At 32.9% G+C, this 25,070-nt stretch overlaps 1 pseudogene; it reads left to right on the forward strand.

Annotated features, from left to right (window-relative positions):
- Positions 1 to 22,507: 22,507 nt before the first annotated feature.
- Positions 22,508 to 23,946, forward strand: LOC141498349 (sorting nexin-16 pseudogene; annotated as a pseudogene).
- The last annotated feature ends 1,124 nt before the right edge of the window (positions 23,947 to 25,070 follow it).

A 25,070-nucleotide genomic window follows, 5' to 3' on the forward strand; every position in this document is an offset into this window, starting at 1 on the left:
TTAGTGTCCAAGTTTTGCCACATCCCTTCTAACAATGATCGTTATCCTTTCTGGTCATATTGGTCAGTCTGAGAAGTGTCAGGTAGTATCTCAGAGATGCTTTAATTTGAATTTCTCTAATAATAAGTAATGATTTATAGCAATTTTTCATATGACCATGGATTGAATTAATTTTCTCAGCTCTAAATTTCCTTTGCATATCCTTTAACTGTTTGTCAATTGGGGAATAGCTTGGGTTTTTTTTTTTTGAAAATTTGACTCCTTTCTCTGTATATGTAAGAAATGAGTCCTTTGTCAGATATACTAGTTTTAAAAATTGTTTCTCAATTTACTACATTTCCTTCGATCTTGGTTACAGTGGTTTTGTCTGTGTAAAAGCTTTTTAATTTAATGTAATCAAAAATATCTAGCTAGTTTTTAGTGATGTTCTCCATCTTGTTCTTGGTCATAAACTGCTCCCCTTTCCATAGATCTTACAGGTAAACTACTCCTTGATCTTATTGTTTGTGTATAATATTGTTTTTTATGTCTAAATCCTGTATCCATTTGGATCTTATCTTGGTATAGGGTGTGATGTGTTGGTCTAATATAAGTTTTTCCATACTAACTTCCAATTTTCCCAAAAGGTTTTATTGAAGAGAGAGAGAGTTTTTAACCCAATACCAGGATTCTTTGGGTTTATCAAACAGTAGATTACTATTAGCATTTCCTTCTATTGCACCTAATCTATTTCACTGATCTACCATTCTATTTCTCAGCCAATACCAGATAGCTTTGATGACTGATGCTTTACAATATAATTTTAGATTTGGTAAGTCTAAGCCACTTTTTTTGTACTTTTTTTCATTGAATCCCTGGAAATTCTTGACTTTTTATTTATCCATATAAATTTACTTACAACTTTTTCTAACTCAGTAGAGTAATATTTTGTATTTTGATTGGTAGGACACTAAACAAGAAGATTAGTTTTTGTACAATTGCCATTTTTATTATATTAGTCCGACCTATCCATGAACAATTGCTGTATACCCAGGTATTTAAATCTGATTTGATTTGTGTGAGAAGTGTTTTGTAATTGTTTACAAAAAGTTTCTGAGGATGCTTTGGCAAGTAGACTGCCAGGTACTTTGTGTTGTCTGAGGTTACTTTGAATGGGATTTGTCTTTCTAGCTCTTTCTGCTGTATCTTGCTCATCATATATAGAAATGTTGAGGATTTATGAGGGTTTATTTTATATCCTGCTACTTTACTAACACTGTTAATTATTTCTAGTAGTTTTTTAGTTGAATTTTTGGGATTCTCTAGGTATACCATCATGTCACCTGAAAAGTGTGAGACTTTTGTCTCTTCCTTCCCAGTTCTAATTCCTTTAATATCTTTTTCTTCTCTTATTGCTAAAGCTAACATTTCTAATACAATATTGAATAGTATTGGTGATACTTGGAATCTTTGGTTCACTCCTGATCTTACTGGGAATGTCTCTAGCCTATCCCTGTTGTATATAATGCTTGCTGATTGTTTCAGATAGATACTGCTTATTATTTAGAGGACTAATCCATTTATTCCTACACTATCTTGTGTTTTCAGTAGGAATGGGTGCTGTATTTTGTCAAAAGCTTTCTCAGCATCTATTGATATGATGATATGTTTTCTGTTAGATTCGTTATTGATATAATGAATTATACTAACATTTTTCCTGATATTGAACCAACCCTGCATTCCTGGGATAAATCCTACCTGGTCATAATGTATTATCCTGGTGATAACTTGTTGTAATCATTTTGCTAAATTTTATTTAAGATTTTTACATCCATATTCACCAGGGAGTTAGGTCTGTAATTTTCTTTCTCTGTACTCTTCTTGGTTTAAGTATCAGCACCATATTGGTGACATAGAAAGAGTCAGGCAGAGTTCCATCTTCAGCTATTTTCCCAATGAGTTTATTAGAATTGGAACCAATTGTTCCTTAAATGTTTGATAGAATTCACTTATGAATCCATTTGACCCTGAAGATTTTTTCTTAGAGAGTTCAATAATGGTTTATTGAATTCCTTTTTCTGAGATAGGGTTATTTAGGTTTTAAATTTCCTCTTCATTTAATCTGGGCAACTTATAATTTTGTAAATATTCATCCAATTTACTTAGATTGTCAAATTTATTGGCATAAAGTTGAGTAAAATAATTCCAAATTATTTCATTAATTTCCTCCTCATTGGTGGTGTGCTCACCTTTTTCATTTATAATAATAGCAATTTGGTTTTCTCCTTTTTTTAAAAAAATCAAATTGACCAGAGCTTTATCAATGTTATTGTTTTTTTTTTCCCAGAAAACCAGCTCTTGATTTTATTTTAAGTTCAATAGCTTTCTTGCTTTCAATTTTTTAAATTTCTCCTTTAATTTTTAGAATTTCTAATTTGGTATTTAATTGGGTTTTTTATTTTGTTCTTTCTCTAATTTTTCAGTTGGCATATTAATTTCTTCTTTCTCTAATTTATTCATGTAAGCATCTAAAGATATAATATATACCCTGACAGTCTCCTTGAGTGTGTCCTATGGCTTTTGGGTATGTTATTTCATTATTGTCATTATCTAGGATGAAATCATTAATTTTTTGAATAATTTATTGTTTGATCCACTCATTTTTAAAAATGAGGTTATTTAGTTTCTAATTATTTCTGTGTCTTAGACTCTGTGCTGAAACTCACCCTCCCATAGCTCCTCTCTCCCCCCAGCCAGACTCCGCAGCTAAAGTTGGTTCTCAAACCCACCACTCACCAAAGTCTCTGTGGCTGAGGCTGGCCCTCTTCCTCCCCCCCCAGCTACTGTCCCCATTTTGACCCTCTTCCCTTGTTTCACAGTTCACCCATGCTCCCCTGAGACAGACCTTCTTGGTAGGTGTTCTTCTCCTAGCTTCTCTTTCTGAGTTTTGTTTCATGTTATTTTGAGGGAAAAGAGGAGCACTTAGCACAGTGCCTATCTTCTATCATCTTCATCAGAAGACCTATCTTGGCCAGAAGTTGTCAATTCTATTTTTAAAGGGGCTGCTATCTTTTTCCATTTGGCCCCATTGTACTTTAGAAGGATTTATTTTCTTCAATTTTTGTGCTTTTCTTTGCAAAATGTTGAATTTCTCTTGCTGTTCTTTTCCCAAGTTTTCCCAATTTAAAAACCCTTTTTGAACTCTTCCAAGAAATCTTTTTTGGCTGGAGACCAATTTATATTCCCTTCTGGTACTTCACATCTGGTGGTTTTTCTGCTTTTCTTTTCTGTTGGCTTGACTTTTCTTTGTCATTTTGGGCTCTGCTATTCCAAATCTCTTGTGTTGGGGGAGACGGCCATAGCAGACCTTTCACACTAGTGATCTGAAGCCATCCAGGAAGCAGGCCTTCCACAGTGACAATTCCAACATTCAACCTACTGAGTTGGGGGTCTTCTATATTGAGAATACTCATGGCTTGCACACAGGACTTGGTTGTACAGAAAAAGGCCTGCTTTGGCAATGCTAATGTCCTGCTCATTGGAGTGAAACTTCTTGTGTTGACAACACTAGTGGTTTGCTCATTGGATTAGTATCTTCCATCTTTAGAATACTAGCGCTTGCTGATTGGGCTAAACCATCTAGCTCAGTTATTCTGATTGAACAAGGGGTCTTTCATTGTAACCTTCCCAGCTGTGCCATTGGTCTGCTGAGTTTAGACCCTAGGAGCCTCTGCTATAGATATCTTTGGGTGAGAACCTCCTACTGACCTCTTCTATACTCTGCCCAAGCTGGGTTTAGTTCCATGCTTGGGATCCTCTTTGTGGTCCTATTTACACACCTCCTGTACCTGAGACAGACCTTTTGGGAAATGTTCCACTTTCTTCTTTGGCATTTTTTGGCTCCAGAAACCATTTAGATGCTTAATTAATATTGTTTCTCAGGGAAGCCCTGAGAGTTAAAGGAGTTCCTGGTTTTACTCAGTCATTTTGCTTCTGACCTCAATTCAACTTTTTTTTTTTGTTTTTTGTTTTGCTTTTTTGTTTTTGTTTTTTTTTTGCAAGGCAAGGGGTTAAGTGGCTTGCCCAAGGCCACACAGTTAGGTAATTATTAAGTGTCTGAGGACAGATTTGAACTCAGGTACTCCTGACTCCAGGGCTGTTGCTCTAACCATTGCACCACCTAGCAGCCGCCCCACCCCATTCAACTTTTTAAGGAGTTCTTTTTAATCAGTGATTTTTTTTTTTGGTGCCACTTTTCTTTTTTTGATTTTTCAAGGCAAGGGGATTAAGTGGCTTGCCCAAGGCCACACAACTAGGTAATTATTATTAAGTGTCTGAGGTCAGATTTGAACCCAGGTACTCCTGACTCTAAGGCCGATGCCCTATCCACTGTGCCACCTAGCCGTCCCCTTGGTGCCACTTTCACCAAACTTTTCGTATTTTTCTTGTATCACTATAATTTTGGTTCTCAATTTTCCTCTACCTCACATATCTTGTATTAATTCTTCTAGGAAATTTTTTCTGACTTTTTATTCAATTAACATTATTTTATTTTCCTGTGAGACTTTGTTTATAGCTTTTTGGGATTGCTATATTCTAAATTTGTTTCATGGTTTTCCTTGCCACTATTGTAACTTTTTATATTCAGATTTATTTTTATTGTTTTCTAATTTTCCCAGTCTCTTTCTTCACTTTGGATTTGATGATATAGATGAATTCTGGTTGCACTTATATGTGTATATATGTATGTATAAGTATACAAACCAGACTTGTTAATTTCACATGGATAATCAGATTGTTGGTACATAGTACATATTGCTTTATGTCTATGCAATCTTACATGACAAATTTGGATATATGGAGCAGGAAAGGATCTGATAACATGATCTAATGAACTAAGGTGACTCTAGGATGTCAGCAAGAATTGTTAGATTTGGGCCATATACTCTCTAAGAAGGATAAATATTTGGATAATATAATTACTATTAAAATTATAAAATGTTATGCTTTGACTTTCTAAATTTGTAAAAAATTGGGAAGCATATCAGACTTATATTGCTGGTGACTGATCACTTCACACAGTATGTATAGGAACAGTGTATCAGGAATCAGAGATCTTTCTCAGTCTGATTATGAACTACCTAGTAGGATTCATTTACAAAAACGGTTGATGCTTTAAAAGTTTAGTAACAAAGAGATGTTATATCTAATTTTAATCAATAAATCTTGAACATTGCCTTACCATCTTAGGATGTCTCCAAATCTTGACATTTTAGCCATGCATATAATAGCATATAATTAATATTTTATAAACAAGAAAAAATCAGAACAAAAAATATAGGACTCCACCTAACCTTAACAGCTTGTATACATCAAAACAAACGTTGTGGAAATCTCTGATGCTTCCCCCCAAAGATGTTACAGCTCCTAAGTCCTCAAAAGACACAGGTATTAAAATACTTTTATTAAGTGCTTTTTGTTTCCCTCAAAGACCATGTTGTAATAAAGTAGTTCACCATCAAAAATGAATATGTTTTTAACCTATGAAAGTGAAATGAAAATAAATGAATTATCTACTTTTTATCATAAGCAATAGATCACTAAGCCTTTTCATCTGAATGGCAATAAAGCATCTTATTATATGTTTTCTTACCACTGTTCTTGTTATTCCACAAAATAAGACACTAAACAAATTAGGACATTTTTTTTCCTCCCATTCCTGAAATACTTTTCCTTTTCATCTTTACCTTTTGACTTCACCTATCTCCTTCAAGTTTGAGCTAAATTTCTTGCCTCTACATCAAACCTTTACCAGTCCTTCTTAATTCTTTTTCCTTTTCTCTATTATTTTATTTTTGTCCTTTATATAGCATTTTTGTTCACACTTGTTTATTTGTTGTCTCTTCTATTGGTCTGTAAGATTCTTGGATTCAAATACTTAATTTTCTTTTGTTATATTCCCAGAACTTGGTATAAATGCCTTTTTCATAGTAGGTGCTTAAAAAATGCTTATTTACTGACTGATTACTGTCTCCTCCAAAAAGAAAGTAAAACTCTTGCTTCTCAAGCACTTAGTAAAACACTGTATAAACAGTAAGTATGGAATACATGATTTTTTCAAAAAAAATTCTGATCTTGTTTGAGTCATAATATCTTCTTTAAAATCATATATATCTTTTTTACCATCCTAGAATTTTTTATATTCTTATATAATTTCTATATATTCTAAAAAATTGTCTTTTTGATAGATTACTTTATCTTTTCATTTATATTATAATGTTTCAACATTATACATTGATATCAATTTCACATTTTTCAGTTTTTGTTCATTCTTTCTCTCTTTTAGTTTATCTATTGATTTATATAAATGTGAGATTGATTTTTCTAGCTTAGATTTTAACCTTTAATTTTAGACTTTTAGTTTTTTTCTTGTATTCTCAATCTCCTGTTTCTGATTTTATTCTACACTGTTGGTTTTCACCATTGCATAGTTCTGTGATGCTGAATATGCTTGATCTTGTCATATATTGTGATTGAAGACTTATGCAGTCTTGAATGCTGCCAAGAGGAATTAAACAATTGTCTATAGAGCTCTGACCTTGAGGTTAGGAGGATGGGAATTCAAATCCAGTCTCAGACATTTACTAGTTGAGTGCCCTTGGGCAAGTCACTTAAATTTGTTTGCCTCACATTCAGAGTCATTTCCAGTTGTCCTGATTCTTATCTGGCCATTAGAACCAGATGGCTCAGGAGGAGAAAGTGAGGTTGGTGACAGCATAGTAACCCCTTACTCAAATCTAATTCATGTGCTTCAATGTGAAGAAAGAAGCTGGAAAAATTAGCGAACAATAAAAAAGAGCTTGAATACAAAAAGTTATTATGGAGTCAGGGAAAACCAAGAAAGAAATTTAGAAAATAGCAATAGACATGGTATTTTTCATAAATGAAGGACAAACTTTATTATTATCTGTCTATGGGTTGAAAACTAATTCTTTTGTAGCTAAGTCCTTGTATGACACATGGAACTGATATAATTGTCGTAATATTTTCATCATCCATCTTTAGTTGCTCTCCCTTTCCTTCACACTATCTCTTGTGTGGTGAGGATGGAGGTAATTCATGCTGTTTTGGAGGGTTAGTAAGAATTATCAAAGCACAAGACTGCAAGTTTCCTTTTGCACCATGCTTGCTTTCTTAGTCAGTTTATAGGCAAGGATGTTAAATGGAACCATTAAGTATTTAAGTTTCTTGATGTTATTCTATAATATGTAATTTTTACAATTTGTAATGTTCTTTTCTTATAGATGAAATTGAGTTCTTTACATCTGTCATAAAATTATTTTTGGTGGTGAGAAGTTCGGTTGGAGAAGTTTTCAGGAGACAGCTATTCTGCAATACTGCATGTCAGTTTGTTTTGTGTTGACATACATAGATGGTGAATTCAAATTCTACCTCCAAATTGTTTCCCAGAAATCAATATTCCACATCAATAACTAGATACCACCTATGTCTGCATTTCAGTTAATTTTTTAGCATAGTTCTTCAATTAAATATTCTATTATTCAATGACAGAGATAAGGACTGAACTTCTATTTTCATTGGTAAAAGGAAAATTTAAATGAAGAAACTCCCTCCACCACTGATAGTCTGTCCCTGGTCTGTAATTCATTGCCTTAGCAAAATATTTAGGTCATGAAGAAGTTAAATTGCTTTCCTGGAATCATGTCAAAGATAAGACTTGAATCCTGGTCTTTATGACTCTGAAGCTAGCTCTATGTATACTATATCTTACTTTTAAAATGATTGTATGGTTAAACAACATACAATTTGTTACTTAGACATCTAAAATTAACATATAAGCAATTACACTGTACAATTATGAATGTTTGACTGTAAAGTACCTAGCGAGGCAGCATGAAGTTAATTTTAAATTAACTTAATTATTGTCAATAACACTACATGAGAGGAGAATATATTTATACTCAACTTATGAATCAAGTATTCTGTAACACTTTTGGTAAAACAAACAATTAAAACTGCTTATTAGATCTGGGAGAAGTCATCTGTTGAACTAGTTCAACTTCCTGCAATGAAAATGACAAATGTCAAAAACTTAATGAAGTTAATGTCAATATCAAGAAAACTGATGATGAGAGAATGAACAGAGATTTTCTTTTCTATTTCAAGTATCTAAGAACCAATATCCTTTTCTTTTAAATGAGGTATTTATACAACTTGCTTTCTAATTCTCATCATCAGTTTATTATTCTAATAATAAAACAATTCATTATAACAATTTGGAAATATTTGCATGGCATTTGAATCTTAATATCTATACAATATTTTATTTTTTATTTTTATAAATTTACTTATTTATTTTCATCCATATGCCCATGCATATTTCCAAGTTAGAAAATTTCCCTCCACCCTCCCTTCGCACCCCCACCCCCTCAGTAGGGAACAGTAAGATTAGCATTTTATCTATATGTTTTGACCAACACCTAACACCCTTTATGAAGATAAGATTCAAATTGTTACAACACTTAGACATAAAAAAACAATACTATAAGAAAATTAGAAGATCAAGGACTAGTTTACCTGTCAGATCTATGGAAAGGGGAGCAGTTGATGCCTAAGGAAGAGTTGGAGACCATCACCAAAAACCATTTAGATGATTTCAAATACATTATATTAAAAAGCTTTTGCACAGATAAAACCATTGTAACCAATATCAAAAGAAATGTAGTAAATTGGGAAATAATCTTTACAACTAATGATTCTGACAAAGGACTAATTTCTAAAATATATACAAAGAACTGAGTCATATTTTTAAGACAAAATGCCATTCCCCAATTGACAAATGGTCAAAGGATATGCAAAGGCAATTTATGGATGAGGAGATCAAAACATTCCATAGCTATATGGAAAAATGCTCTAAATCATTAATTATTAGAGAAATGCAAATTAAAGCTTGTCTGAGGTACCACCTCACACCTCTCAGATTGGCCAATATGACCAGAAAGGATAATGATCATTGTTGGAAGGGTTGTGGGAAATCTGGGACACTATTATACTGTTGGTGGAGCTGTGAACTCATCCAGCCTTTCTGGAGAGCTATTTGGAACTACACTCAAAAGGCAACACAAATGTGCATACCCTTTGACCCAACAATATCATTATTGTGTCTATGTCCTGACTAGATGATGAAAAAGGTCAAAAGCATTGCTTGTACAAAAATATTTATAGCAGCCCTGTTTGTGGTGGCAAAGAATTGGAAATCAAGTAAATATCCTTCAATTGGGGAACGGCTTAGCAAACTGTGGTATATGTATGTCATGGAACACTATTGCTCTATTAGAAATGAGGAGGGAAGGGATTTCAGGGAAGCCTGGAGGTATTTGCATGTACTGATGCTGAGTGAGATGAGCAGAACCAGAAAAAAACACTGTATACCCTAACAGCAGTATGGGAGTGATGATCAACCTTGAAGGACTTGCTCATTCCATCAGTGCAACAATCAGGAACAATTTTGAGCTGTCTGCAAAGGAGAATGCCATCTGTATCTAGAGAAAGAGTCATGGAGTTTGAACAAAGTTCAAGGACTATTCCTTTTAATTTAGAACAAAACAGATATCTTATTGTCTGATCTTTTTACTTCTTAGACTTCTTGTCTCTTCTTTAAGGATATGATTTCTCTCTCATCCCACCCAATTTGGATCAAGGAACAACATGGAAACAAAGTAAAGACTGACATGTTGCTTTCTGTTGGGGGGAGAAGGAAGTAAGATTGTGGAGAAAATTGTAAAACTCAAATAATATCTTTAATAAAAATAAGTTAAAAAAGAGATAAGGAAGGATACTATATCCTCCTAAAAGGTAACATAGCCAATAAAGTAATTTCAATATTGAATATGTATGTACATGATGGTACAACATCCAAATTCTGAGAGGAGAATTTCAAAGAACTAAAGCAAGACATAGACAGCAAAACTCTACTGGTGTGAGACCTCAACCTCCCGCTCTCAGATTTAGATAAATCTAATGATAAAATAAAAAGAATGAAGTTAAGGAGGTAAATAGATTGTTAGAAAACCTAGATATGATAGACCTATGTAGGAAATTGAAGGTGGATAGAAAGGAATATACTTTTGTTTGGCAGGACATGGAAGTTACATAAAAACTGAACATGTACTAGGACATAAAATCCTAATGATCAATTGCAGAAAAGCAGAAATAGTGAATACATACTTCTAAGATCATAATGCAATAAAAATCATGTGCAATACCAGGCCCGGGAAATATAAACGCAGAACCAATTGGAAACTAAATAACCTCATTTTAAAGAATGAGTGGATCAAGCAACAAATTATAGAAAAAATTAATGATTTCATCCTAGATAATGACAATAATGAAACAACATAAGAAAATCTACACAGTCAAGGTGGCTATAAGGAGATATGTTTTATCTTTAAATGCTTACATGAATGTTAGAGAAAGAAGAAATCAAAGAATTATATATGCTAATAAACAAAATTAGGGATAGAACAATTTAAAAAACCCCAATTAAATAGAATTAGAAATTCTAAAAATTAAAGGGGAAATTAATAAAAAGCAAAAGCAAAAAAAACTATTGAACTATTAACTAAAATCAAGAACTGGTTTTACCAAAAAAACCCAATAAAATTGATAAATCTCTGCTCAATTTGATTAAAATAAGGAAAAAGAAATCAAATTGCTAATACCATAAATGGAAAGGGTGAAATTAGCGCCAATCAGAAGGAAATGAAAGTAATAATTCTATATAAACTCTTTGGAAAAACAGGCAAAGATAGAACTCTGACTCTTTTCATGACACCAGTATGGTGCTGATACCTAAACCAGGAAGAATTCAAACAGAAGATTATAGACCTATCTCTCTAATGAATATAGATGCAAAAATCTTGAATAAAATCTTAGTAAAACAATTACAACAATTTATCACTAGGATAATACAATATGATCAAATAGGATTTATCCCAGGAATTCAGGGTTGTTTCAATATTAGGAAAATTATTAGTATAATTAATTATATAAATAACATAGTTATGAGAAATCATATGATCATATCAATAGATGCTGAAATTTTTTTTGACAAAATACAGGACCCATTCCTAATAAAAAAACACTAGAGAGGGTAGGATTAAATGGTTTGTTCCTTAGAATAATAAGAAGTATCTGAAACCATAGACAAGCATTACAAGCAACAGGATAGGCTAGAGGCATTCCCAGTAAGATCAGGGGTGAAACAAGGATGTCCATTATCACCACTACTCTTCAATATCATATTAGAAATGTTAGGCTCAGCAATAAGAGAAGAAAAAGAAATTCAAGAAATTAGAATCAGGAAGGAGGAGACAAAACTCTCACCCTTTGCAGATGTCATGATGGTATACCTAGAAAATCCCAAAAAGTCATCTAAGAAACCACTAAAAATAATTAGTAACTTTAGGATAGTAGCAGGATATAAAATAAACCCTCATAAATCCTCAACATTTCTATTTATGATTAGCAAGATACAGCAGAAGGAGCTAAAAAGAGAAATCCCATTCAAAGTAACTGCAGACAAAATAAAATACCTGGGAGTCTGCCTGCCAAGGAAAGCTCAGAAACTTTTTGAAACCAATTACAAAACAGTTCTCACACAAATCAAATCCAATTTAACTGTCTCAGCAAACATGAACTGTTCATGGATAGGTCAAGCTAATATAATAAAATGACAATTCTACCAAAACTAAACTACTTCTTTTGTGTCTTACTAAACAAAATCACAAAAAATTACTTTAATGAGTTAGAATAAGTTGTAAATGAATTCATATGGAGAAATGAAAAGTCAAAATTTCTTGGGATTCAATGAAAAATCATTCAAAAGAAGGTGGTTTGGTCTTACCAGATCTAAAAATTATATTATAAAGCATCAGTCATCAAAACAACCTGGTATTGACGAAGAAATAGAGTGGTAGATCAGTGGAATAGGCTAGGTACAATAGCAGGAAATGATCATAGCAATCTGCTGTTTGATAAATCCAAAGAGTCCATTTATTGGGATAAAAATTCTCTCTTCAATAAAAACTGTTGGTTAAATTGGAAGTTAGTATGGAAGAAACTTAGATTAGACCATGACCTCACACCCTATGCCAAGATAAGATCCAAATGGATACAGGATTTAGACAAAAAAACCCAACAAGTTTATAAGTGAGTAATAATATCAAGGAATAGATCTCTGGAAAGGGAAGCAGTTTTTGAACAAAAAAGGAGATGGAGAACATCATTTAAAACAAACTAGATAATTTTTATTACATTAAATTAAAAAGCTTTTGCACAGACAAAACCACTATAACGAAGATCAAAAAATAAACGTAGTAAATTGGGAAACAATTTTCACACTTAGTATTTCTGACAAAGGATTCATTTCTTAAACATACAGAGAACTGAGTCAAATTTTCAAAAAAACAAGCCATTGCCCAACAGACAATTAAAGAAGATTCAAAGGCAATTTACAGTTGAGGAAATCAAAGTCATCCATAATCATATAAAAAATTGCTCCAAATCATGACTTATTAGAGAAATGCAGAATAAAGTATCTCTGAGATACCACCTCACACCTCTCAGACTGTCTAATATGACCAGAAAGGAAAATGATCAATGTTGGAGGGTATATGGCAAATCTAGGACACTAATACATTGTTGGTGGAGCTGTAAACTCATCCAACCTTTCTGGAGAGCAATTTGGAATTATGCCCAAAGGACAGCAAAAATGTGTATACCCTTTGATTCCACAATACCACTACTGGGTTTATATCCTGAAGAGCTGATGAAAAAAGGTAAAAACATCACTTGTATAAAAATATTTATAGCTGCTCTTTTTGTGGTGGCAAAGAATTGGAAATTAAGTGAATGTCCTTCAATTGGGGAATGGTTTAACAAACTGTTGTATATGTCTGTCTTGGAACACAATTGTTCTATTAGCAACCAGGAGGGATTGGAATTCAAAGAAGCCTGGAAGGATTTACATGAATTGATGCTAAGGGAGATGAGTGCAATCAGAAAAATGTTGTACGCCCTAAAAGCAACAATTGATATAACCTTGCTGGAGAGTAATTTCCAACTATGGCCAAAGGGCAATAAAACTGAGCATCCCCTTTGATCCCGCAGTACACTTCTAGGTCTGTATTCTAAAGAGATCATAAGAATCCACATGTACAAAAATACTTAGAGCAGCTTTTTGCTTTCTCAACGAATTGGAAATTGAGTGCCTGTCAATGAATTGGGGAATGGCTGAATAAATTGTGATATATAAATGTGATGGAGTCCTATTCAGTGCCCAGATTTCATAAAAGTCTTGAAAGATTTACTTTAACTGATGCTGAGTAAAATGAGCAATAACAGTAACAATGTCTGATGAGCCATTATAATAAAACTGTTCTTTTTAGTAGTACAATGACCAAAGGCAATTCTAAAGGACATGTGATGGACAATACCTTCCCCAACCAGAGAAGAAACTCTGAAGTCTGAAGCAGACCAAAGCATACTATTTTCAATTTTTATAATTTGTTTTTATGTTTTATCTTTTTTGTTCCCTCGGGTTTTTTCTTTTTGTTCCAATTCCTATTTAACTTCATGATTAATGTGGAAATATGTTTAACATAAATATATATGTATAACCTATGTTAGATTTCTCACTGTCAATGGAAGGGGGCAGGGAACAGAGGAAGGAAGAAACATGTGGAATTCAAAAACCTTACAGAAATGGTTGTTGACTCTCATGAACAAAAATATTTATAACAATTCTGTAGTGGCAAAGAAATGGAAATCAAGGGGGATGTCTATCAATTGGGGAATGGCTGAACAAATGGTGGTATAAGTATATGATGGAACACTATTGTTCTATTAGAAATCAGGAGGGATGGGATTTCAGAGAAGCCTGGAAAACTTGCATGAATTGTTGCTGAGTGAGATGAGTAGAACCTGAAGAACATTGTACATCCTTACAACAGCCTTGATGGACTTGCTCACTACATCAGTACAATGATCAGGGACAATTTTAGGAGATTTGTGATGGAGAATACTATCTGTATCCAGAGAAAGAACTGTAAAGTTTAAATGAATATTAAAGATAATTATCTTCAATTTTAAAAAATGTCATCTTATGTATCACATAATTTTGCTATCTCTAATATTTTCTTTCTTCCTAAAGGATATGTTTTTTTTCCTCTCAACACATTCAATTTACATATATATATATATATATATATATATATATATATATATATATATATATATATATATATACATATATATGTCATGGAAACAAATATAAAGACTATCAGATTGCCTTCTGTTAGGGAGGGGGGGAGGGAAGAGGAAGGGGAAAATTTGTAAAATTCAAAACCTTGCAAAAATAATTAGTAGAAAATAATATTGTATATAATTAGAAAACTATATTAAAAATAAATGATTGTTGAAATCATCTTTGCATGTTAGTTGGAAAAAATAAATAAGTAATTTTATTTTTAGGTTTTTCAAGGAAAATGGGGTTAAGTGGCTTGCCCAAGGCCACACAGCTAGGTAATTATTAAGTGTCTGAGACTGCATTTGAACCCAGGTACTCCTGACTCCAGGGCTGGTGCTTTGTTCACTGCGCCACCTAGCCACCCCAGTAAATTTATTAATAAAAAAGACTACAGATTAAGAACTCTCAAAGTTCTTGCTGCCCAACCCACTGATCTTTCAGCCACATTGTTTCTGGGTCAGTCCCCACCTCAATTTTAAAGATCTCTCTTTCTTTATTCCTTTGCTGTCTTGGACTCGAAGAATATCTCACTTATCCCTTAATGGGCTGGCCACTCCAGAATTCAGTTTGTATTATTATTTTAAAGTTGCTTAGGGGGAAATTTTGGGAGAGTTCAACTGAATTTTTTTTTTTTTTACTTTACCATCTTGACTCCAAATGTAGAAGTCATCTTTGGGGGCAGCTGCCTTGCAAAAACCTTAAAAAAAAAGAAATCATCTTTGTATCTACCTTTTATTTTAAAAATCATTTTGGTTATGAATTTAACAATAATTAAATAATAATAATAATACACAAAAATATTTTATAAGTAACTGTGACCTCTGTTATACAGAATTTATTTGTTGATAACTGATTAATATAGTGAAATGAGTAAAAGAATTACAGTCAGAAAGAATTGATTGAATCCCATCTAAACAATACACTAACCTAGTAATCTTCATCAATATGCTTAATTCCCATTATCCTAAATTTACCAATTTGTAAGGTGGTATAAGTCAATTTGATGATTGACTCAAATTAGGTAACATAGGTAAAATGTTTTTCAAACCATGAAGTACTAAATAAACTTTAGATAGTTTTATGTTAAATTTAAATATATGTATATATGGATTTATATGAGGGTGTCATTCACACATACACACATATTTGCATGTACATATATATAAATATATATATATATATATATATATATATTATATAGATAGATAGATAGATATAGATATGGATTGGAATCCAGAATCCAATATCATGTTCATAAAGAAACACACTCGGACACTTAATAATTACCTAGCTGTATGGCCTTAGGCAAGCCACTTAACCCCATTTGCCTTGCAAAAACCTTAAAAAAAAAGAAACACACTTGGAACAGATTTAAAATATGGGAGCAAATTAGAATCAATTGCTTTAACTGAAAAAAAAAAGAAGAATGATTTCAACAAAGTAAAAGTAAAAATTAATTAAATGTATACATGTATCTGTTATTCAGTGATTCTTATCATTTATGACTCTTCAAGATTCCATTCTGGGTTTACTTGGTAAAGATCCTGGAATCATTTGACATTTCCTTCGCTAGATCATTTTAAATATTAGGAAACTGAGGTAAATAGAATAAAAGTCACTTACAACTTGAGGTTGGATTTGAACTCATAAAATTGAGACTTACTGATTCCATATACACTATGTCACCTAGCTGATTTATGAGTGTGTGTGTGTATGTATGTATGCACACATGCATTACACATAATATAACATGCACATATATGTATATATACAGATATGCAAATATAACCATGTATTCAAACGATTTTAATTCTGTGTAATATATGTGTGTGTGTGTTTAACAAAGGCATGTACAAATTATTTTTGCATATTTATTTTTTAATTCCTCAAATTCTGCTTCACCAGGTAGATGTCTCTCCTTCCAATGAATATAGTCAAGAAAACAAACCAAATCATCGGTCATTCCTGAAAATAAATATCTTGTTCTCCATTCCTAGCTCATTATTATTATTATTTTTTAAAAAGGATATTTTTCTTCATTAATGTTTGAAGTAATTTTGTTCTCAATCTTTTTCAGATTTCAGATTTATAATTATTTTCATTTATATTGTTATAAAAATTCTCCTTATTTCACTATCAATTCTTCCTATGCTTCTCTCCATACTTTTTATTTCTTATGATGCAAAAATATCTGTTTTTAAATTATTTTACAATTGATGTACACCAAGCTAGATGATTAAGTGAATAGAGTCCTAGATCTGGAATCAGGAAGACCACACCTGAAATTCAGTTTTAGAAATTTACCTGTTCTGTGACTGACCCTGGGCAAGTCATGTTTGCCTTAATTCACTGAAGAAAGAAATGCCAAATCACTTCAACATCTTTTGCCAAGAAAAAATCATGGATGGTATGACCAATAAGGTCACAAACAATTCAGCCTGAGTGAACAATAGATTTTGTTTCTAGTTATTTGTTGCTGTTAAAAATGCTACTATAAATATTCTTATAATATGAGTTCTTTCCTTATATACCAGATATTCTTGGAATATATGTTTAATGGTGGTGTTGATGAGATAATTAAGTACACAGTTTAGTTATATTTTGGATGTTGCTTCAATTTTTTTTTGTTTATACCCTAACTTCCTCATATATCCATTAATTAGGAATTAATATACTTCTTGTCCTATATATTCCTCAATATTTTTCAGACCATGAACCCTCATGCTCACACAAAGACAACAGATAGTAAAATAAGTGACATTAGGATTAGAGAAAGAAATTATTTAATATTAGACAAGTTAATAAAACTCTCACAACCCAAGTAGCCTAATCTGTAAACTTTATGAGAAACACTAGTATTACCTACTTCACATTATTTTTGAAGGGGGCTCAAATACCACAATACATTTTAAGTTTTTTTTTTTGTAATAACAAAAGGTATAAACAGATATTCTATTATTACACATAGTAGGTATATATATATATATATATATATCTTTTAAATTGAATTGGATTTCAAATGAGGGACGATTCTGTCTTCACAATTCTCTGTTCACTATGATGTTGCCAATTCTCTTGAAAGAAAATTGCAGTGTTATGGTTAAATCATGGGTTACTTCTATGCCATTTATAAAATAGATTTTATTGCTACTAAAAAGTCCAATTCATAAGGTAAATATGATCCTCCCAAGTGTGGAATCATATGAAGCATGAATGGCAAAACAAATTAATGTGGATATTTGTAATTTTGGGAATTTCTGCGGAGATTTTGTCATGGTTGACAACTTTCAGTCACTTTGTAACTTAATACTTGGATCGTATATATATATATATATATATATTTATATGGTGTCACATTTTCTTCCTTGAGATTAGAAATAACATTTGTTCATTCAATATATAACATGTGTTAGAGTTTTTGATTTAGTTTTTGGAGAATAAACAGGTGAAAGTAACGGGATCCTGACAGAGTGAGATGATGATTGCATTACAAAATTCTAAAATGAATGAAATTCTCCTGGCTTCAAATCTGCACAGTAATCTCAAATGAGACATGACTTGAGTCATAAGTTTTTGTGAACACAAAACTGTTTCACTAAGATATAATATCTGACACTCCTGGAAAAATGTTGGAGTAGGTCAGAAAATTCCAAATTCACAAGATTTGCTCTACAAAGAAGAGAGGGAAATCATAGAGTGGAAAAAATAAATAAGAGTTGGGACAGTTCCTAGGACTTCTAGAGAAGAGTCTAGGAAAGATCCTAGGATAGAGTTTGTCATAAATGATGTCTAAACACCTGAAAAGATAGTTTTGCTTAAACAGCAAGAAGCACATGGGTTGAGAGGTAGCCTCAGCCTCAATCATAGGAAATTTTACCTCCCAGAATGGGATGTCTGAGTGCAGAAACATTGAGGGAAACTGTTAATAAGAGACACCAGGTCCATCTATGCTACTGAGATGCAGTCCTGAGTAAGAAGGAACCAGCACATGCCCAGTGAGTGGCATGAGGTTTCTGCTGGCTATAGGCATTTACAGGATAGCTGTGTTCTTGATATTGGTTACTGACCAGAAGAGATAAGTGAAGTTTTCAGCCACTGAAGAGTTCTCAGGGAGCATAAGCATTTCCAGCATATTTAGGCAAAAGGTCCTAATTGTGACTTGAATGAAAAAAAATTAATGTAGAATTTGGGACCAGGACAAAACTCCAAAATAATAGTAACAAAGACCTGAAGACAGAGATACAAGAACTAGAGGTGAATATATTAACACATTACTAAAAATTACAAAAAATAATTTAGAAGATAAAGGAGAAAGAATATAACAATAGATAGTTATTATGGAAATAGAGAAGATTTAGATTATCTTCAGAGGAAGAGAGCAAAAAGACAACCTAACCTACCTCCAAGAGGTACATCAAATGGTTACCTGCCAAAAAATAGTTCATAGAAGAACTCAAAAAATACTTTTAAAATCAAATAAGAGAGATTAAAGAAAAAATAAGAAATCAAACAAAAAAGAACAATCCAAGAAAATCAAGAAGCTAAAAAAAAATCAATCAACTGGAAAAGGAGATCCGGAATTTTAATGAAGAAAATGAATCTTTGAAAATGAGAATTAGAGAAGGGAAAGCCAACATCATTTATAAAAAACAAAATAAAACAAAACATAAAGAATGAAAAAAATAAAGGGAATCATATGAAAAAGAACTGATCTGTAAAATATATCAAGAAGAGAAAAATGTAAGGCTAATCAGACTACCTAAAAACTATATTCAAAAGAAATCTTGATCCAATAAGGTAGCACAGTGGATAGAGTACTGGCCCTGTAGTCAAAGCACTGGCCCTGAGTTCAAAACTATCCTCAGTCACTTAATAATTGCCTCGCTGTGTGACTTTGGGCAAGTCACTTAACCCATTTCCTTGCAACAACCCCCTTCACAAATTGTCCTGAAATTTTACAATAAGAGGGAAAAGTAGAAATGGCAAAAAAAAAAAAAAAATCCAGTGATCGCCACCTGAAAGAGATAATAGAATGAAAACCTTTAGTAATATCATAACCAAATACTAAAACCCACAGATTAACGAGAAAATATCTTGATGGAGACAAGATTAAAATTGCACAAGACCTAACAATGGTTGCCTAAAAACCCACACATCTTGGAACATTTTATTTCAAAAGGTAAAGGAACTGATGCTATGGCCAAAAATATGATGCCCAACAAAATTAAGGATAAAATTAATGAAACTTCAATGAACTTACATTCAATGACTTTCAGAATTTTACTGCAAAAAGTCATGATTTCAATCAACAATTTGACATATTAGATCCAAGAGAAATATATAGTAACATCAAAGAATACATAGAAAACTCAAAAAAGGATATATTGTTTACTTTTTTATTGTGAAAATGTAAAAAGGATATTTAAGTTTGTCAGTAGTTTGAAATAAAAATTCAGATAGAGTTGAGTATGATATGGTTTGAAAAAGCAAAATGATTTAAGAAATGGTGCAAATAATTATTTCATTTAATGAGATATGAGAACTGCTATAGATGACATATATGGGGGAGGAGGACTGATATTCCTGGAATTCTTTTCTCATTAGGAATGAGTTAAAGAAGGAACAATGCATATATATCTAGAAGGGTATAAATGTTTTCCAAATTCAGACAAAAATAAGAGAGTCAGGGAAGAGGATAAAGATAGGATTTTAAAATGGAACCCTACTTACAAAAGACCACAACAAATACATTTAGAAGGGTATAATAGTCATATATAAAGACATAAGAAGGGGTGAAGAGGATAAGGATGAGGTATAAAAATATGCAGATTAGCAGAAATGGATTAAAGAGGGAACAACATATACATTTGGAATTCTAAATTCAACTAGGAACAAGATAACTAAGGGACAGGGTAGGGACAGAGGATAAAGGAAGGATCTTTTGGCTTGTAGGTTTTAAGGAATAGAGAGGGTAAGGTAGTAGAAGTAAATCAGAAGAGTGAAGAAAGGTAGTGTGAAAGAAAAATAGGAAAGAGGAAAATAAACAAGTAAATTAGCTTAAAATGTAAATTGGATGAATTAACACATAAAATGGAAATAGCAGATTAACAATTTAAATTCAGCAATATATGGCTTCTAGGAAATGCTATAAAAATGAGAGATACACAAACAAAATAAATATGAAGAGTAGAATTGATTATGTAAAAAAACTGTAATAGTAATCATGATCTCAATAAAAGTTAAATCTAAAATAGAATGAGTCAAGAGGAAAGTAGGGAAATTACACTGCTTGTCAACCATATTAATCGATATTGTTTTAGACTCTTTAAAATAAGTTGCAATATACTGTTGTAATATTGCTGTTGTGCAGGAAATGATGAACTTGAGCATTTAGATGGAAAGATTTTGACTAAAAAGTTGCTAACAACTTTCAGAGAAACAGGATAAGTGGAAATAAGCATACTATGGTCTTAAATATATGTGTATGATGTATATGTGTATATATGTGGATGATTATAGATATAGTGTACTTGCATCTTGCCTGCAGGTTCATATATGTATGTATATGGAGAGAGAGAGAGAGAGAGAGAGAGAGAGAGAGAGAGAGAGAGAGAGAAAGAAGACACTAAAGTAAAAATATACAGCAAAAGGATACTTACTGGAAAGCAAAGAGCAAAGAAAGAATGGATAGTTTTGAGTAGAATACACCATATTTATTATGTAGGTTTTCTGCTGGGTACATGGCAGTGTTTGCTTGTTTTACTTTTCTCATTTTATATTTGAGTTTAGAATAAATTTAAAAACAAAAAAATGATGTGTTACTAAGATATAAAAACTTTATGCTGACATTCCAAGTGATATGTCTTTGTTAACTAAAGATAAAACTTTGATTAATCCCCCAAACAAATATAACTATTAGATGTATAAATTCAATAGATATTTATTACAGACTTACTATATGCTAGGCACTGTTCTTGGTATTGTGGATAAAAATAAAAATAAACAAATATTCAGAACACAGAGGAAACAGATAATTGTGAGTCCACAATTTATGAGGAATGTTCAAAATAACTGGGTATATTGGAACTTAGAAAAGTAAAGACTAATGGGAAAGATGATAGCTATCTAATTATTTGAAGACCTGTCTAGTTAAGGAGGAATAAGATTTTTTTTTTCAGTTTGACTCCAGAATTCAGGAATGATAAATAAAAGTTTTGAAGATTCAATTAGAATTAATGTCAAAGGGGAAAATCAAAGAAAAATGTCCTAATAATTTTCAGGTGAACATCCTGATCCTCAGAAATCTTTAAACCAAGTTTGGGTAACCATTTGTTGGATTCGGCATGTTGGATATTCATTTCATGTGTAAGCTGGACAAGCCAATTGTGAAATCCTATTATTCTGTGACAAAAGGTTTCTTAGTGAATTCCAAAATATAGAAGACTCATTCAATAGAAGTAACTATTAATATGATAGAAATAATATTTAATGAAAAACAGTGATTCATTTACAGATAATGAAAAAAGAATTATAACTTACATGTTTGAAGAACTTAGTGATAAATTAAAATGAGAAACTACAATTTTCCTGTTATATATAATAAATAGATGATACAACAAATCAGTGTTAAACTGACTTTGTCTATCTTAGTGCCTGAGGAATAATTTTTGATGTATGGTCCAGAAACAAAAAATTGCCTGTTAATACTTTGTTGGCACTCATTCTATTTATGTTCTTCTTTGTACAACTCAAAAATCCAACCATAATATTTCTTTATATTCCTAAAAAAAACCTTGTGTTTGTATACATAGAGGATCTCTCCAACATGTTTAAGATGCACCCATATGGCATTCCTCCAAATCACAATATTTCATTTAAAGAGGACAGTCAGTATTGTAAATGTATTTCATCAACATGTATTAGGAGCGCCAGGGCTCCCTCCGGTGTCCCGCCCAGCCGGCCCAGGGGCTGCCGCGGCCCGAGAGGCCCGGAGCCTGAGGGCGGCGAGGCGCGGGCGCGGGGGGGAGGTCACGGGCAGCGCCCCCGAGCGCGGCCGTAACGGTCGTGAGGAAGGAGCGGCGCGGCCCCTCGAGGTACGGAGCGGGACAGGCGGGGAGCGCGGGGCCCATCCCCCCGTGGGGCCCGGCCGGGCGCGCCTCGGCGCGGAGCTCCGCCGCCCAGAAGCCCGCCCGTGCCCGGCCGGGCGCGCCTCGGCGCGGAGCTCCGCCGCCCGGCCTCGGCCCGGGACGAGCCCCGTGTCTACGGGGGGTGGCGGCGAGGGATGGCCCGACCTCCTGCCGCGGCTCCGCGGGGGCTGGGCCTTGCGTTTGCGGCCGGCGGGACGGACTTCGCCAGACTTTGAATGCTTGAGAAGAAAACAATGGCATTTATATTACTTTCTCTTTAATTGGGTGCGGGTTGATAGATTTGCTGCAGTATTCCTAAAGAGGATGGCAACTCCTTATGTCCCTGTAGCTATTCCTGTAGGAAATTCTTCTTCGAATTTTACCACAAACAGAAGCCAAAGAAGTTCCTCTTTTGGAAGTATTACAACAAGTTCAAACTCTTCCAAAGGCCAACCAGAAGACTCCAATGTGGGTAAGTTACAAAAAGACAACAATGCCAGATCAAATGGACAGCAACTCATCTAACTGTAGCAGTCCCCTTATTAGGACTAAATTTACAGGTATAGAATCTTCCGCTGAATATTCTGCTAGGCCAGTAGAAAATGAAGAACAAAGTACAGAATCTGTGAACTGGGAAGAAAGACCCTCTACACCTACTATACTGGGTTATGAAGTGATGGAAGAAAGGGCTAAATTTACTGTATATAAAGTACTAATAAGAAGAAGCCCAGAAGAAAGCTGGGTAGTTTTCAGAAGGTATACAGATTTCTCTAGGCTGAATGACAAATGAAAAGAAATGTTTCCAGGCTTTCGACTGGCTCTTCCTCCAAAACGCTGGTTCAAAGATAATTACAATGTTGATTTCTTAGAAGACAGACAGTTGGGACTTCAGGCATTCCTACAGAATTTAGTAGTTCACAAAGATATTGCTAACTGCCTTGCAGTAAGAGAATTTCTTTGTCTTGCTGATCCACCAGGTCCATTTGATAGCCTAGAAGAAAGCAGGGCTTTCTGTGAAACTCTAGAAGAAACAAACTATCTATTACAAAAAGAACTACTTGGACGACAAAAAGAAGTAGAATAACTGAAGAAATTGTTAAATGAGAAACAACTTTATATAGACTCTATAGAGAACAGAATTAGGTTATTGTCTTTAGAACATGAAGAAACTCTTAGAATTTCAGGAGAAGGTGAATGTATCAGAAAGACAGACTCTTCTGCAATTGAAGCAGATCAAGACACCTTGGGTGAAAAAAACAGATCTGATAAAATTCCCAAGGTTGACAGGAGTGATTGTGAACCTGAAAATTCAGTAACTGAAGTGGAGGTAGCTGAAGTGGCCTATGCTGCTGAAGAAGAGTAAGAAATCAGCATCAGCTGCCATAATCTTTGGAGATTTAGCAATTTGGACTGGATTATGTATTAGCAAAAACTTTTTTCTAAAATAGAACAGTAGCTGTAAAGCAAAAAGGATGCACGTGTGAAATGTTTTACATAAATAAAATTGTAATTTATTGGCATAGGAAATATATTCAATGCTGCTTTTGATTTGCTTTTATCTAGTCTTTATATTTAATATATTAAAAAGGTCTGGTTAGGATTATATTACTCTAGACCCATATTCTTAAAATACTGTACATACATAATTATGATATTATTGCCAGTATGCTTTAAGCTCTCTATATATGTATATAACACACATATATAATCACCAATAATATTAGACAGGTGGAAATTTATTAATGTGTCAAACATATTTATTTCTGTCTTATACATTCTTTTTAATTGGTTAAAATAAGTTAATGGAATTTTTGAAATAAAAGAACTATTTAAATTAAAAAATAAACATGTATTAGACAAGAATATCAAGTTTGGGATAGAAATTTGCCTGTTTTATAAATCTATTAGCAAGTGGAAATAAAGATGAATTTGAAGTCTCAGGACTTGAGACATCCCAGATCAACCATTTACCTTGCCAATGCAAACTAGCACAATTTACTTAACTTCCCTGAATTTGACTTTTTTCTTTAATCTAAAAAAGGAAAGTATAGTCGAAAGTCTAACACCTTTTCAGATCTAGATTTGTGATTCTATTCACATGTGAATTAGACAAAAAAGGTATAGAAAGGTTAAATAAATTTAGTTGTCATGAAAAAGTCCAGATTTCGTATTTTGTTGAATTTTGATTTTTGAAAAGGTAAAAAGCAGTTGATAATTGCTCAAAGAACAAAGCAAACTCCACTTTTTTAATGTAAGAAAATGAAGGCTTTGGTCACTTTAGTTTTCATTGCTAAATGCAATGACAAAAAAGTGATAATTAGACCCTACTGAATGACAAGCCATCTTTCACCAAGTACAGTGGTAGGTTGAAAAACTTTAAAGTAGTTGAAGACAAATCATTACTTGTCTTCAGATTTGGCTAGAAAAACTGGATATTATCTTCTATTTTCCATTATAAAATGTCACCTTGGAAAGGCCAAGAAAGTGATATTCTATATAGCCTTTCTATATCCAAAGATATTGAAACAGAATTTTTTTATATTTAATAGCTTCTTTTGAACTTTTATTTTTCAAGAATTTTTTCTTCAAGAATATCCTGTTTTCTCAATAACTCCATTGAACAAAAAAAACTTTTC

The sequence above is a fragment of the Macrotis lagotis genome, chromosome X (genome assembly GCF_037893015.1).
Source record: "Macrotis lagotis isolate mMagLag1 chromosome X, bilby.v1.9.chrom.fasta, whole genome shotgun sequence".
Lineage (NCBI taxonomy): Eukaryota > Metazoa > Chordata > Mammalia > Peramelemorphia > Peramelidae > Macrotis > Macrotis lagotis.